Below are 15,302 nucleotides of genomic sequence, written 5' to 3'. Positions count from 1 at the left end.
TGTAGTTTTCTAGAGGCTACATGACAAAGATTTCATTGTTCTGATGGCTAATGGAATGGGTATGCTTATATTTCGAAAAATTTTCTTTTCTTTTTTTTTTTTTTTTTTTTGAGACGGAGTCTCGCTCTGTCGCCCAGGCTGGAGTGCAGTGGCGGGATCTCAGCTCACTGCAAGCTCCGCCTCCCGGGTTCACGCCATTCTCCTGCCTCAGCCTCCCGCGTAGCTGGGACTACAGGCGCCTGCCACCTCGCCCGGCTAGTTTTTTGTATTTTTTAGTAGAGACGGGGTTTCACCGTGTTAGCCAGGATGGTCTCTATCTCCTGACCTCGTGATCCGCCCGTCTCCGCCTCCCAAAGTGCTGGGATTACAAGCTTGAGCCACCGCGCCCAGCCGAAAATTTTTCACTTTTAATATCTAATATAGTTAATATTTATAGATATAGCCCAGATAAGCATAAGCTCTCTGAAGTCATCAACAACTTTAAGAATGTAAAGAGGTCCTAAAAACAGAACATTTCAGAAGTACTGGACTAAGTGAAGCAGGTATCCATTACCGTTTTCATTTCTTCAAAGACAGGTCTACCCTCTTATTTCCCAGATAATTCCTTCTCACAGTCCCAGCAATGACTAGTGTGATCCTTACAACTCACCACGGAGACTGCCATGCCAATGACTAGTGGGCAGATAACTATAATGGAGCCTTGGTCACTTTGGCAAACAGAATACTAAAAATGTACAGCTATAGGACTTTGCAAAGTCACGCATCACATGACATAAGCCGCAAACTACCCTGAGTATAATCAACAGAATTTTAAACTGTTTTAAATTTTAAACTTCTTTTGCATAAAGAAGGATGTGGTATATATTAATTTTTAAAGTGCATTTTTAAAAACCTGGTTTTCCCAAACCAAAAAAAAAAAAAAAAAAAAAAAGAAGAAATTAGTTGAATAAATTGCATCTGACAGAGCATATCCTTGGAGAAGGAAATCCCTACTACCTCCTAAAGAATGTCTTCAACACACACACGAAACCCTTCATAGACACATATGGTAGTTAATACATACCTGTTACAGAACAACTGATGCTTTTACCTTTTCATGAACTATGAGTCATCCCCCTGCCCTAGAGAGTGTTATCTGAGCTTCATAAATATTGATCATACTCCCTAAATTCTAACAGGTGGTTTCCTCAAATACGAGTACTACTTCCCAACCTCACCCTTTATTTTCTATATTTAGTCACAATGTATTTGTTGACTACCACAGAAGAAAGAAATATTCCATATAAATGAGTATTCTGGATCACTGAAGTTTAGCCACTTCAAATCCCAAGACATTTATTCATTCAAAAACATTCCTGGACCGTGAGCTGGGCCTTGAGACTACCACGACGAATTAAGCAAAAAGTCCCCTTAAAATTGCTTATATTCTAACAGATGTTGAATAGAGTCTGTCCTAAAATTTATTCCAGTCATCTTAAAAGTGGTGTATGTGAAGAAAAGATTAGAACATCTAATTTAATCTTTATCTTATTTTGGGGTATGTTTTATTATATACACAATATATTCATTTAATAGCACATGCATAAATTTTAAATAAGTAAACACACATCTATTGAGAGTGAGCACCCCCAAATTTTTACTGATGGGATGTGCAGTTCTCAAAGGTTAGCGACACTGACTGAACATACTCTTTTCTAGGCCTTCTTTTTAAGAAAAGGGGTCAGTTATCCTCATGAACACTTCCTCAATCACTCAGCAGCTGCATGGGCGTTTGTTGGAAAATTAGAATACGCTCTAAGCAGGTCTGGCTGTCAGGGAATTTAGAGACGACTGACCTTTTGTTTTATAAAAGAATCAGGGCCCCGAGTACTAAGTGACTGCCTAAGCGGTTTCGCAGTTTGGTGAAGGAGTTAGCAGTGATTTCGAAAATGGGAATGTGAGTTAGCACTGCAGTGGGTGGAGCCATGTGAAAATGCAGGTCCTGGGCTGAGGATACAGATGTTTTTGGTCAGAATCTCCCAGTTTGTTATTTTCAGCAAGCTCCCTGGGTGATTCTCAAACATTCTCTGATTGGAGAACCGTGGGGGTTGGAAGAGGCCGAGGTCTCCGCATGAGCTGGCTCCCTCTCACACGTTGTCTCAACTTTTAGAGCAGGAACTATGGTGTTCAGTACCACAACGAGCCCTCAGGGCTTTCCAGATGTGTGTGACCCGATATATATGGCTGTGGAGAGCTGATTTTGCTAATTCTGGGACCACTTTCTCGGGGCTTGTTTCTGATTCTTCCTTTGATGTCAGGCTGTTGGCCATAATTTCTTACTGCCTTCAGTGTTATCCCTACCAATCTCTCTTACCTCCTTCTTTGGCCCCCTCCAGTTTTCTGCTTTTAATTCATTATGGGCTGAGAGACTACATATATTGGCTTGTTAGGAGTATGTGTTAATTACAAGTCAATCAGACATAGTTAAAGTGCATTGATTTGTGACTGGTGTTTCCGCTGCTTCGAGCCTGTTTTGCTTCCTTCCTCTTTCTCAAGCTGAATTCCAGAAGGCGGAGGTTGGGGGACATCTGACCTCTGGTTAAGTGGGGCACTAGGATATTTACTTTCTTGTCACCTTTCACTGCTGTCAAAGCTCAGAGTCTGGTTGGCCCCCAGAGGAGCCAGTGTGCCTAATGATTCAGGACACCTGGGTCTACCCACTCCTCCATTTCTCTAAGCTCAAAGTGATTTACCCGAAGAACAGGAAGAGGGGATAGGAACCAGGAAGCAAGAGGAAAGGCCTACTCTCCAGGGTGGACCAGGAAGTAGGAATCAGCTTCTCTGAGAGACACACTAATTTCCAGTTCAAGAAGGGTCTAGGTCTGTCTCCCTCTAAGACCTGCTGGGGCATCTGTCATGAAATGCCACATTAAACTGCAAGGGTTCGTCTTGCTGGGGGTGAGAGGGCTTCTCTAGCCTAGAAGGCATAATCAATATATTTAACACCAAAGTTCATTCCATGCAAAAATACTGCTATTTTCTAAAACATTTTCAACATATAATAATATCCTTATAGCCTAAGCTTTATTTGGCTGTGATGCAATTGTTGAATGACATCAGGACAATTATAAAGATCATAAAATTTTCATCTTCATCTTATATTAGGAAATAAAAATTAATTATCCTCACAATGCCCCAGGATCCTTCACTCTCCCTTCATTATACATAAACATACCATCTTTTGAGTAGAGAAAGCTCTGTCTTTCCAAAGTTAAAAAATGACAAAAATCAACCCAAAGTCAATGTTATTTTATTTCATGGGGTTCTGTGCTTCTTGTGAGCTAATGTCTTGTTTTTTTCCAGAAAAAGAAATAATGTCTTTAGCTAATGTCCCAGGTCAGGACATGCTTGACTAAAGATGAAGTTTGTGTTAATTTTGTTAAAAATGGGGTTTTGAGAAGAGGCAAAAAGCAAAAGGTACTTGTACACAGGGAGGGATCATACTGATCCATTTTCAGTGCTTAATTACAAATCTGCTCCAACTAATTTCCTTATTGTGCCCACAGCTGCTATTCTTTTGTCACCAGTTTGTTTTTCTTTGAAAGTCTGAAAAGCATCAAGGCTCGCCCTGAAAGGCATCAGAAGCAGAACTAAGGTCCCAGATGCCTCATTACTGGTCTCGTTTGCAGGCCTGTTTGGTTGTTTATGTCTTGCATTCAAATCATTTATTTTGTTCAGACCCTCTTTTGCTTTGAAAATGACTTTAGGACACTGAACCGCTTTTATCACTGAACCGTTTGCTTGCTGGGTAACAGGAACATCATGGTTTAATTAACATCACAATTTCTCAATAATCTCTAGGCAGGTCTCGCTCAGTAAATATCAAAAAGTTTAGAGTTCCAAAGACTTTCACAATGACCCAGGGGTCTGAGTATCTTTGTTGGAAAGCAAAAAACGTTGCTCATATGAAGTCATAGTGATTTTGGAAGATTTTCATCTGTAAGTCTTCATGTCATATAGAACGGCTTGGAACTTGCAAAGGCTTTGCTTTCTCAGCCAGGAAGTTTGGCTGCTAAAAGCAGCTAAGGCACTTGGTGGGTTGAGGGTGCAAGGGGTATTAGTAAAATACACTATATTGCAAGCAGCATGGTAGAAAGCTTAAATGTTTGTTCCCAGGAGTTAGAGAGACCTAGGTTCAAATCCTGGCTTGGGCAAGTTACCTTATCCTCTTGAGGCTCAATGCTCCCAAATGTAAAAGAGAAATGAGTAGCATCTGACTTCTAGGGTTGTAATGAGAATTACATTAGCTAATGCTTGGAAATCACTCCAACTCAATAAACAAGAGCTATCATTATTACCATTATTAATATTTGTTTCTTGGAAGAAGAGCTTAGTTGTTCGGCTAAATATTTCTGGGTTTTTTCTGGGTAATATCAGTATTGTGAAAAACAATGTAAGCTGATCTCAAGTGAAAATTGTTATATTAACTAATCTAGGTAGGATGACTATATAATTTGTGGTCTAAACCAAGACATTTTAAGAATGACATTGTGTACTATTAATAATTATGCCAGGACAATAGGCACAAATCAGAACCATCCCAGGCAAACCATAACATATTCATCCCTTGCCATAAGGAACCTTGAACCAAAAAATTATTAGAACTAAAGATAACCTTAGATATTTTCTAGCTCAATGCTCCAGTTTTACAGTTGAGGAAAATGAAGTCCAGAGCAGTGAAATAACTCACCCAAGGTCACACAGCTAGTAATTGAAAACCAGGGTCTGGAATTTCAGTCTTTTAATTTTAACTCCAGTGACTGTTCCATAGTATGGCTCTGCTTTCCAATGTCTTCAGCAAGGCTGGGGACTATTTTCCTCCTGTTTCTTCTTCGGGAAGGATCTCAAGCCATCCTACTTTGTTTTCTTCCCTCCACTTTACACCAGAACAGATGACAGCCTGTACAAAACAATCTTCTTAAAAGAAGGCTTGTCATTTTTCTAACCTAAATCCCTCATGCTGTTGTTAAAAACTATTTTCCTTTTTTATTTATTTGGTCATGAGTTGAGAAAGAAAAAGAGCAACTGTTCCCCCTTCTATAAAGGAAATTATTTTTGGTCACTCTTAATTATTATTTGTTTCATTTTCCTTTGGGATTAAAGAATATTTCGTTCTAAACCAGAATGCCCTTTTAAATGATTTTTCCAAAACCTATCACCAGGAAACTTTTGCATCTAAGACCCCTGGAAATTACACATGTGAACGCACATCTTTATCCCTGTAAATTACACCACACGTATAATATTGTCATGAATAGATCTCAGAAGCTCTCATTTCAGGTGATTTTGTTGCATTATTTAGACAAGGCAAATATTCTGTAGGGTTTGACTTTAAAGAGATGAGAGAGCCAGATGATCAGAAATCACACATGTCAGGCCCTCCTAAGGTATATCACCAGCTTCTCTCTTTAATGAAGACCACATTTTATAACAATGCTCCTATACAAACGCAAATTTATGTAGATTATTTAGACTCTCGCTTTTATACATCAATCTCCATGTTCCATCCTCCTCTCCTTTTTGCTTTGAAAGAGATAACGTGGTTATTCAGGTCATATCTCTCCAGGTTTTATGGTCTGGCATGCCCATAAAGATGACAGGAGGTGCATTTCGCAGACAGCAGCCTTTCTCTACCCAGGCTGCTTTGTGTTGTAGACGAGGCACCAAAGCAATTGCTATGGGATGGGTCCATACTTTCCTCCTGGATGTGTGGTTCACTGATGAACAAGGCATGAAGCCAGGCAGTCATGAAGCTCCCAGACCCTACTGAGCGTTGGCTGGGTGGAAGAGCCAATGAATACCCTTAAAGGTTATCTTAACACACCGCCGCTAGGCAATATGTTTGTTATGCACATATGTGAAACTCTTTCTACATCTCTGATTAAAAGCCCATTTTTGAAAGAAGGAGCTAAGATATGTAGATGGGAAACTGTGTATTTATAATGAGAACTCAAAACCACGCATGCAGAAAAGATACCAGCTTCATGATGCTATAAGCAATATAAGTTGTGGTTAAGAGTGCAGACTAATGTCAGATGTGAGTTCAAGCCCGGTCTCTACCACCACGTGAATTTGGGCAAGTTACTTATCCTCTCTCTGCCTCAGTTTCTTCATCTGTAAATTAGGAATAATAAAGAGTATCTGCTTCATGGGATTGCTATGAAAAGTAAATACTATGAGGTATGTAAGTCAGTTAGCATAGTAATTGGCATATTGGAAGGTCAAAAGAAATTTTTGCAATAATTTTCTTTTTTATATAATAACAAAAGTTATCTGACATACATACATATATATAGGTTGTTTTATGTATAGTATATCATAGAGCATGTTTTGGAAGGAAAAGTTAATACAAGAAATATATATATAGGTTGTTATATATAATATATATTATATATTTATATATAGTTTGTTATATAATATATATTTATAAAATATGTATAATATATTATATATAACATATTATATTATATAAAATATATATTATATATAACATATTATATTATAAATATATATTATATATAACATATTATATTATAAATATATATTATATATAACATATTATATTATAAATATATATTATATATAACATATTATATTATATATAAATATATATTATATATAACATATTATATTATATAAAATATATATTATATATAACATATTATATTATAAATATATATTATATATAACATATTATATTATATATAAATATATATTATATATAACATATTATATTATATATAATATATATTATATATAACATATTATATTATATATAAATATATATTATATATAACATATAACATTAACATATATAACATATATAACATTAATATATAAAACGTTAATATATAAAATATATAATATATATTATATATAACAAACTACATATAACTATAACAAATTATATATTATATAGTTTATATATATTATATATATAGTTTGTTTATATATATTTTATATATATAGTTTGTTTAATAGAAAGCAGCAGAGAAGTTCAGGCTATGGTTAAAGCCAGCAGAAAGTGAGAGATGAGGACAATGATTTTAAGCACCGAGTGGCAAGCACAAGAAGAGACAGAGACAAATGATGATGTAGACATGTGATGCCACATGGCAAAGCGAGAGCAAAAGGGCAGTAAGGAAAGGGCATAGTAAAAAATGCCAATACAATGAGGATCATGTGTGGCAGGCCAGGCTGGTGTGGCATTTGATAAAGTGGCCCTATCTCTATAACAAGATCTTATAGCACCTCTTGTGAAAGGTTGCCTGAGGGCTCGTCAGGGACCTCAGCCTCCAGAACCTAGGAGGAGAGGGGAATCCTCCCAGGACCACCAGGTGTTCCTCCGCAGAGAAGCCAGTAAGCAGGATGTATCTGCCTGTGCATCATACATTAATGTGCCCCCACCCCCACGCTATAACCTCAGCCACAGAGAAACTGCAGCTCTGTGTGTTTAAGAAAACCCCAGGGCCCAACGCATCTGTTTTTCAGCCACGGAGCTGGAAAGCAGAGCTACCCTGCCATGCTCCGCGTCGGTCTGCACTCCATCCAACAGCTAAGAGGGTTAGGGCGGGCTCGAGTTTCATGGCCAGGCACTGAGGCCCTCCAGGTAAATTCCAACTGGTCCATTTCATGTGAAATGTTCCAGCTTGACCAAGAGTCGCTGACCTCGAGAGCAGCCGTTTAACCTCCATTACTTGGTTTATATTGGTTATATTTACATTGGGAACTTGATTAAAGCTGACCTTTGGTGAAAACGGAATCCAATATGTATTAGAAAACCCTCCGCCTTCTCCAGCCGTGTCAGGAGTCATCTGTTTCACGTCTCCCCTAATTGGCTGACTGAATCCACCTCTCTCACTGAATGTGTGCAAAACTTTCCATTTGGTTTTGTGCCTTTGTCCCTCACTAGCACATCTGAAAGTTAACCGGGCTAGGAGCCGCTGCCTGGTTGAGGTTGGGGACACAGTTAGTCTGTCATAAATAGATCCTATTCCTCACAAAGTGCAGAGAAGGCACTGAATGTCTCCTGGTCTTCCTATTCTAAGGAACCTTGCCCCATTGTGAAGTGATCGAGATGTCCCAACTCCCACCTTCACAAGGACAACTGAGCCCCCTGGGGACGGAAGGCAGCGGCCATTGGCTCAGGATAAAACTCTTCTTCCCACGTGAAAATGTTATCTGTATTGCTTTTCAGATCAATAGATCCGTAAAATTGAAAGGGAGGCTACTTGATGAAATGTTTGTTTGCTGACATGTCCAGAAATTTCTCCTTACCACTGAGTCAGTTCAGCAAGTATTTATCAATTACCTCTTTAAAATGCTGGACAGCCTGGGAGTCGATATACCTTCCAGGAATTTTAAATCTGAGGGCGGTGTGTGTGTGTGTGTCTGTGTGTGTGTGTCTGTGTGTGTTAGGGGTGGAGGCATGAATAGGAAACATGTCCACACACGGAAGTTAAATAACAGTCTCAGGTGATGAAAACACTATTGGCCAGTGCATCAAAAGACCTGGCTTTGCCACTAGCTAGCTTTAATGCCCTTAGTAAGTCACACAACCTCTTGGGCTTCAAGGACTTCAGCAGTAAAGTGGAAGCCTTGGCCCAGAAGGTAAATTAGATAAAATTCAGCTTGACAATATTCTGTGACTCCATCAACAAAGAACAACATAAGGAATGTGATGAAGATAGAAATGTGCTGTTGATTCAAGAGAAAGGGAAGCCATGGGTCACTGGCAGGCATAGAGCACACAGGCACTGGGAGGAGGGTAACAGCACAGAGCATGGGCAATCTGGGAACACTGGTCCTGTAGCCTTGGGTTTATGGTTCCTGCTACAACTACGTAGTATGAGGCACAGACAGTGCAATATTCCTGATAAAATGGATTTCCTTTTGCAGAGATTAGGGGTAAACCTTTCAAATATGGACTGTTTTTCCTGTCTCAGGCATGCAATTTCATGTCATCCTTAACACAATCCTATGAAGCTGGAATTATTATTCCCACTTTCCAGATAAAGCTGGAGACTGAGAGACTTAATTTCCTCTGATCATGTAGAGAACAGAACCAGGATGTAAACTTAACTCTGTTCATTCTAAAGCCCATGCTCTTGTCTGGTGCAGACCAGCCCTCTGTGTTCCCCAAGGAGTCAGTCCAAGTTACACCAGTTTACTACACTAAAGGAGACAGGCGATGAACATTAGCTGTCAGTGTCATTCACCTTGAGCACCACCCACTGAAAAAAACAATAGATGCATGAGCATCCAATCTACCCTCCTACAAAATGAAAGGGCCTGAGCATCTCCAGAAGGCAGGAACAAACAAATGTCTGGAAAGAAATAAAATGGGTTTGCATAGCAACAATTTAAAAGACTATATTGAGAGGAAGAAAGACCGCCAACTGAAAACTATTTGGGGAGCTAGAGTCTTGTCTTTGAACCCAGGAGGCTGTTGGGTGTACACTACAGAATGTAAGGAGGCAGGGAGATTTCTCCCCATTCCTTCTCTCCAGTCCACCTGGCAAAAGCAGCCACTTGCAGTTTGGGCTGACAAGGTCAATGCCTAAAGAAAAGGTCGTACAAAGAAATGATAAATGTTTGAGGTGATGGAGATACTAATTACCCTGACATGATCGTTACGCAATGTATACATAAGTCAAACATCACATTCTACCCCCATACACATGTACAATCATTATGTGTCAAAGAAAAAATAAAAAGAAGAGGTAGTGACTCCTCTTGAAGTCAGCTTGACCGTATTTTCCCCAGCAGGCTCCCCACTGGGGGCAGGACACCCCAAGTGGTATTGACACAGTTCCACTCTGCAGTCCCCTTGGAAGCTGGGAGCCCAGGAGCAGAGCGTGAGTGCTGGAACCAAGATGGCACTATCCTGGGGTTAGGCTTCGGGCACTGGAAGCCAACCCTACAAACAATAGAAAGAAATACCAAATTATGGGAATCATGTGATAAATTAAAATTTCTTTTCAAGATAATGTTCTTTTTTCTATTTCTAGCCAAAGGATCTCTTTTCCCTTATCTAAACAATCAGAGAATTTGGTTCCCTCAAGTCTCAACCTTCCATGTGAAGGTTATTATTGGCTCGGTTAAACAAAGTACTTGTTTGTAATAGATATAAGAGATGACGAAGTCGTTTTGAAATTACACAGTTGGTGTAATAAAACCAGTTAAAACCTTATTTAAAAAATGTCACAGCTGGTCAAAGGTATTAATGGCATATGGTTTAGTTTTTTCTTTTTTTTTCCTGCCCCAGAACAATATGTGCATTCTCATTTCACAGAGTGAGTAGAGGATTAATGGAGCAAGATAAACTTTCTGCTGGCTTTTCTTCTAGACAATCTACACTTTCATTAACTGACTCAAGCTTTATTTATCCCTTTCTATGTCTCATCTTCCCCAGTTTGCCATTTTCTTTCCCAAAGCACCCAATTACAGAATTCCTAAAATTCCAGGTAATGTAAGAGATGAATGTTATATCATATAGAGCATGTTTTAGAAGGAGAAGTTAATGCAGAAATTACACACTACATAAACAAAATGCCCACAACTGGCAGACGCAATTATTTTTTCTCCTGTTGATATTACCAACTGTAGTAATAAAGTCAAAAATGTGCCCCAAAGCATAATATTTCGGCTGCACGTAGTCATCATACCAGAAAAGAACATAATTGGATTATTTGTCTCCTCTGAAATCTTTCACTCAAAGCTATACCTTTCCCAATATCTCCTATTAGAGAATTATTTGGCTGTTTTCAAAAGTAATGCATTGACCGAAGTTTTGAAGTCTGGACTTGCCAACGTAGCTGTACCTGTTCAAGTGGGTCATCTCAGAATTGTGCCTGGACTCTGCCTGGAGCTTGGAGATGCCATCTCTAATCTACAACCCTGCCATGTATTTGGTTTTTGTCATAAATGAAGCATGGGGCTGTGCTTTAATTTTCCTTACTGCCCTCTGTCAAGTAATAACCATAAATATTGTCCTGAATCATTAAGTCACAACCTGAAATGTGATCCTGCCCAGCTCCCAATCAGACGGCCATCTGGAAGATGAAAGAAGTCTATTTGGGTTTCGGAATGATCCAGACTCTAATTTGTAGTAACAGTCCTAACAGGCTGTTTCAGAGACATTAACCAGCAACTTGTCTCAAGTTCTCAAGGAAGGCACATTGTCCACAGTTGGAGGCATTTGCTTCAAGCAGAACCGTGAACTGTAACTGTTGGAAAACTACCAGGCTCACCAGCTTTCAATCAAATGCCACATTCTTCCATGGACACTAGATTTCTACCCAAGGGCAAGAATATATGCATAGAGCAAATGCATACATAATATATCTCCAAATATTCTCTATGTCATAAGGAAAGCAAACATTTCAATAGAGGAAAACAAATTGCAGCTTCTACAAGCAGACAACAATGCAACATGATAGATATATAATTTTTGCTATCATCTCAAGGTTACTCTTGCAGGGAAAATAAATTGTACTCTGATTTTGCCATAGAAATAATTTTGTAAACACAAAAAGAAAGTCACTATCTAAAGTCTAAAAACATATGCTTAGATATGAGTACAGTACTGATTAAAAGGACTATTGGCCAAACAATTGCTTTAACTATCTGAACTTCCTTATCATTAGCGATGTAAACAGTATCAATAGGAGATGCCTTTCCATTTCTACTTGACTGTGGATTGGAAAACCAAGTAGAGAAAACAACTGTGAAAAATTATGCTTCTTCTCCAAGTTATACCTAGCACTGTTCTCTCTATGGAGTGAGTTGAATTTAATTTTTGAGCATTGAAAATACACGTAAAAATTAAATGAAGATATTCACTCATAAATAAATGATATTTTAGGCAGGTATGTCAATGGTGACTCGGAGAGAACTAAACAAATGCTAATCAACACAAGAGAGTCTCTTTTCAGCCTTCAGGGAAGGAACTTCCATGCCAACTTTCAGAAACCCTCTTTTTTGCCTCAAAATTTGGTTGGCACCCCTCACGTTCAGTAATTAAAAATATTTATTAATTATTCATTAAAATTAGTGCCATGAAAAAGATAGATTAAAAGAAATTTAATTGTATTTCACATCCTTATTTGAGCCTTTGAGCAAACCAATTATTAAAACATCCATGATATGTGAGACACTGATCATGGGCTGGGTATTAGATAATATTAAGGAATTATTATTAGTCTTGTCAGATGTGATGGCATCATAGCAATTTTAAAAGTCCTTATCCTTTAGAGATATATACTTAAGTATTCATGAGTGAAATGATATGGTGCCTGAGATTTGCTTTAAAATAATAGGTGATGGAGGTAATGTAGGTAGATGAAATAAATAATAGTAGGTAGATTAAACAAGAGTGGCAAAATATTAATACGTATTAAAGAGGAGTGGTAGATACCTACAATTCATCATCTTTTTTTCCTACTTTCATCTATATTTAACATTTTTATATTAAAAAATATTTTTTAGTGTATTGAGAACCTAAAGCAGTGGTTCTCAACCAGGGGTGATTTCTGGCTACTACAATTAAGGGGGCAGGGTGGTATCAGCATCTAGTGAGTAGAGGCCAGGGATGCTGCTATACATCCTGCTATGCACAGGACCGACCCACAGCAAGGAATTGGCCCCAAATGTCAATGGTGCAGAGGTTGAGAAAACCTGGCCTGGACAATGTCTTGTTCGGATGGAGTTGATACATAGGTAAAATATAGTCACTGCCTTCATGGAGTTTGCCATCTTACAGAGTTTACCATCTTACAGAAAGAGTTGATACATAGGTAATATATAGTCACTGCCTTCATGGAGTTTCCCATCTTACAGAAAGAAGAAAACAAATAACTATCCTACAAGGCACCCTGCACCTGTCTTCTATCATGTCTCTTTGTCAGTGACCTCCAGGAGAGATGGAAGGAAGATTAATTCCTTATAGTCAGGCGTTCAAAGGCAGTGCTTTTCATTACTTATTTATAACCCTAGCCTCTGGAAATAAGCTTTTTAAAAGGTCTTTGATAGGAAGGTAATTTAATGGGCTACATTTTAGATAAAGACTGGAATATACACTGTGGAATACTACTAAGCCATAAAAAAGAAGAATGAAATAATATCTTTTGCAGCAACTTGGATAAAGCTAGAGGCAATTATTCTAAGTGAAGTAACTCAGGAATGGAAAACCAAATACCACATGTTCTCACTTATAAGTGGGAGCTAAGCTGTGGGTATCCAAAGGCAGACAGACTGGTATAATGGATTTTGGAGACTCTGAAAAGGGAAGGCAGGAAATGCCATGAGGGAATTTTTTTTTTTTTTTTTTTGAGACGGAGTCTCGCTCTGTCGCCCAGGCTGGAGTGCAGTGGCCGGATCTCAGCTCACTGCAAGCTCCGCCTCCCGGGTTCACGCCATTCTCCTGCCTCAGCCTCCCAGTAGCTGGGACTACAGGCGGATTTTTAAAAACTACACATTGGGTACAATGTACACCACTCGGGTAATGGGTGCACTAAAATCTCAGACTTTACCACTATACAATTAATCTATGTAACCAAAAACCACTTGAACTCTAAAATTAAAAAAAAAAAATTAAGATTGGAAGGGAAGATATTCTAAACAAAGAGAATAGAGAGTACAGAATGCAAGGGTGTGGAGGTAGTGGAAACTACAATTGGGAGAAATCTCTGGTGAGCCTGCAAAGGAAGCGTCTCCAAGGCACAGGGAGGCATTGGTCGTTATCCTTTCTGTGCAGAGAAGTTGTTCTGGTGTCCTCTCTCCCCCAAGCTACCAGGCGGCATAGTTATAAACATTCCCTTTCACCTCTCCGAACGTGGACATTGCATGCTGGGGACTGAGGAATGGTCCTGCACACCACGGAGGCCTCCGTGCAGGGAAGGGATCAGAAGTAACTGGATCATTTCCGCCAACCACCCAACACTAAACCCACTGAAACCAAGCCACCAGCACTCCCTTATCTCTTCCAGGGAAAGCGTGCAGAGGTCTCCGCTTATTTTTAGAAGCCACTCAGCCATAGGACACATGTCCATAAGAAGAGGAGTGATTGTTCGTGTGGATAAGTGGAGAGGAGAGAGTCACATCCATGGAGGGCCTGATGTGCCAAGCCTGGTCCTAGACACCTCTCATGAAACATCACCTTTAATCCACACACCGGCCCTGAGAGGTAGGTAGCATGAGCCCCACTGCACAGATAAAGACACTGCAACATGCTGAGAAAATGTGACTTTTCCCAAGGTCCTGCAGCTCCTAAGTGGCACGTTTGGGATTCGGAGCCAGAACTCTCTGATTCTAAAGTCACACAATGAGCCTCCCATTCTCCATCCAATCTGTGCACATCAATAACACCAACAGTAACAATGAGTGGAGACGCTTCAGGCTGGGAGCTCTTCCTGGCCTTGCTGTGGAGGTGGGCAGTTCAGGTGAAAACCAGTACAGGCTGAGGCTGAAGCCAGGTGGATCAGGAAGGAAGAAACAGGCACCACTGTTTCGAGTCAGGGCTTCCGGAGCAGGGGTTGGCAGCTGTCTCTTGTCTGAATGGAGGAAACTGGACATCCTCAGCCAAGGGCTATGCATTGAGCACCAGCAGTACGCTGGTTTGGGGCTTTGAGAGGCTTATGGTACTTGAGCCTTTGGCCCAGGGGAGTTATCAGGAGGACCAGGAAAGCTGCCAACTCCATGTCAGAGTTCCCAAGCGAGCTCTGGCTAAGGAGCAGTTTGGGTGGTCCAGAATTGGTGCCTTCCCAAAACAAACAGGAGAGGCCTATGTTCCTGGCTAACTCCCACTGTGACCCTAACGTCTGGCACCCCAGGGCACGGCCTGGGCTTAGAGAGCTCATTAGTGCACACAGAAAGGAAGCTGTCCACGTCTGGGCAGAGGGGGTGGAAGAGCAGGTGGGTGGGACGAGAACAGTTGGAAATCACCCACTCCAAGGGACTCAGCTGAGCTAAGTATGGGCAGGGGAAAGGATCCCGAAGCAGGAGGCAGGAACTCAGAGTCCTGTATCGCCTGCTGTGTACCTGTTGGCAAGTTATGAATGCCTTGTGGACTGAGTTCAGTGCTTGTGAGCAAAGACTTACAGTCAGCCAGATTTGGGTTCAAATCTAGCTCTGGCACTAACTAGCTGTGTGACCCTGAGTAAGTCACTCTGAGACTCATTTTCCTTATCAACAAAATGGCCAAAAAGAGGTACTTTCCTTATAGGGCTGCAGTGAGGATTAAACAAGCAATTGTGCGTAGAATA

The sequence above is a fragment of the Macaca fascicularis genome, chromosome 3, assembly GCF_037993035.2.
Source record: "Macaca fascicularis isolate 582-1 chromosome 3, T2T-MFA8v1.1".
In the NCBI taxonomy this organism is placed as follows: Eukaryota; Metazoa; Chordata; class Mammalia; order Primates; family Cercopithecidae; genus Macaca; species Macaca fascicularis.
The sequence above is the reverse complement of the archived record's forward strand: the minus strand, read 5'-3'. Positions refer to the sequence as shown.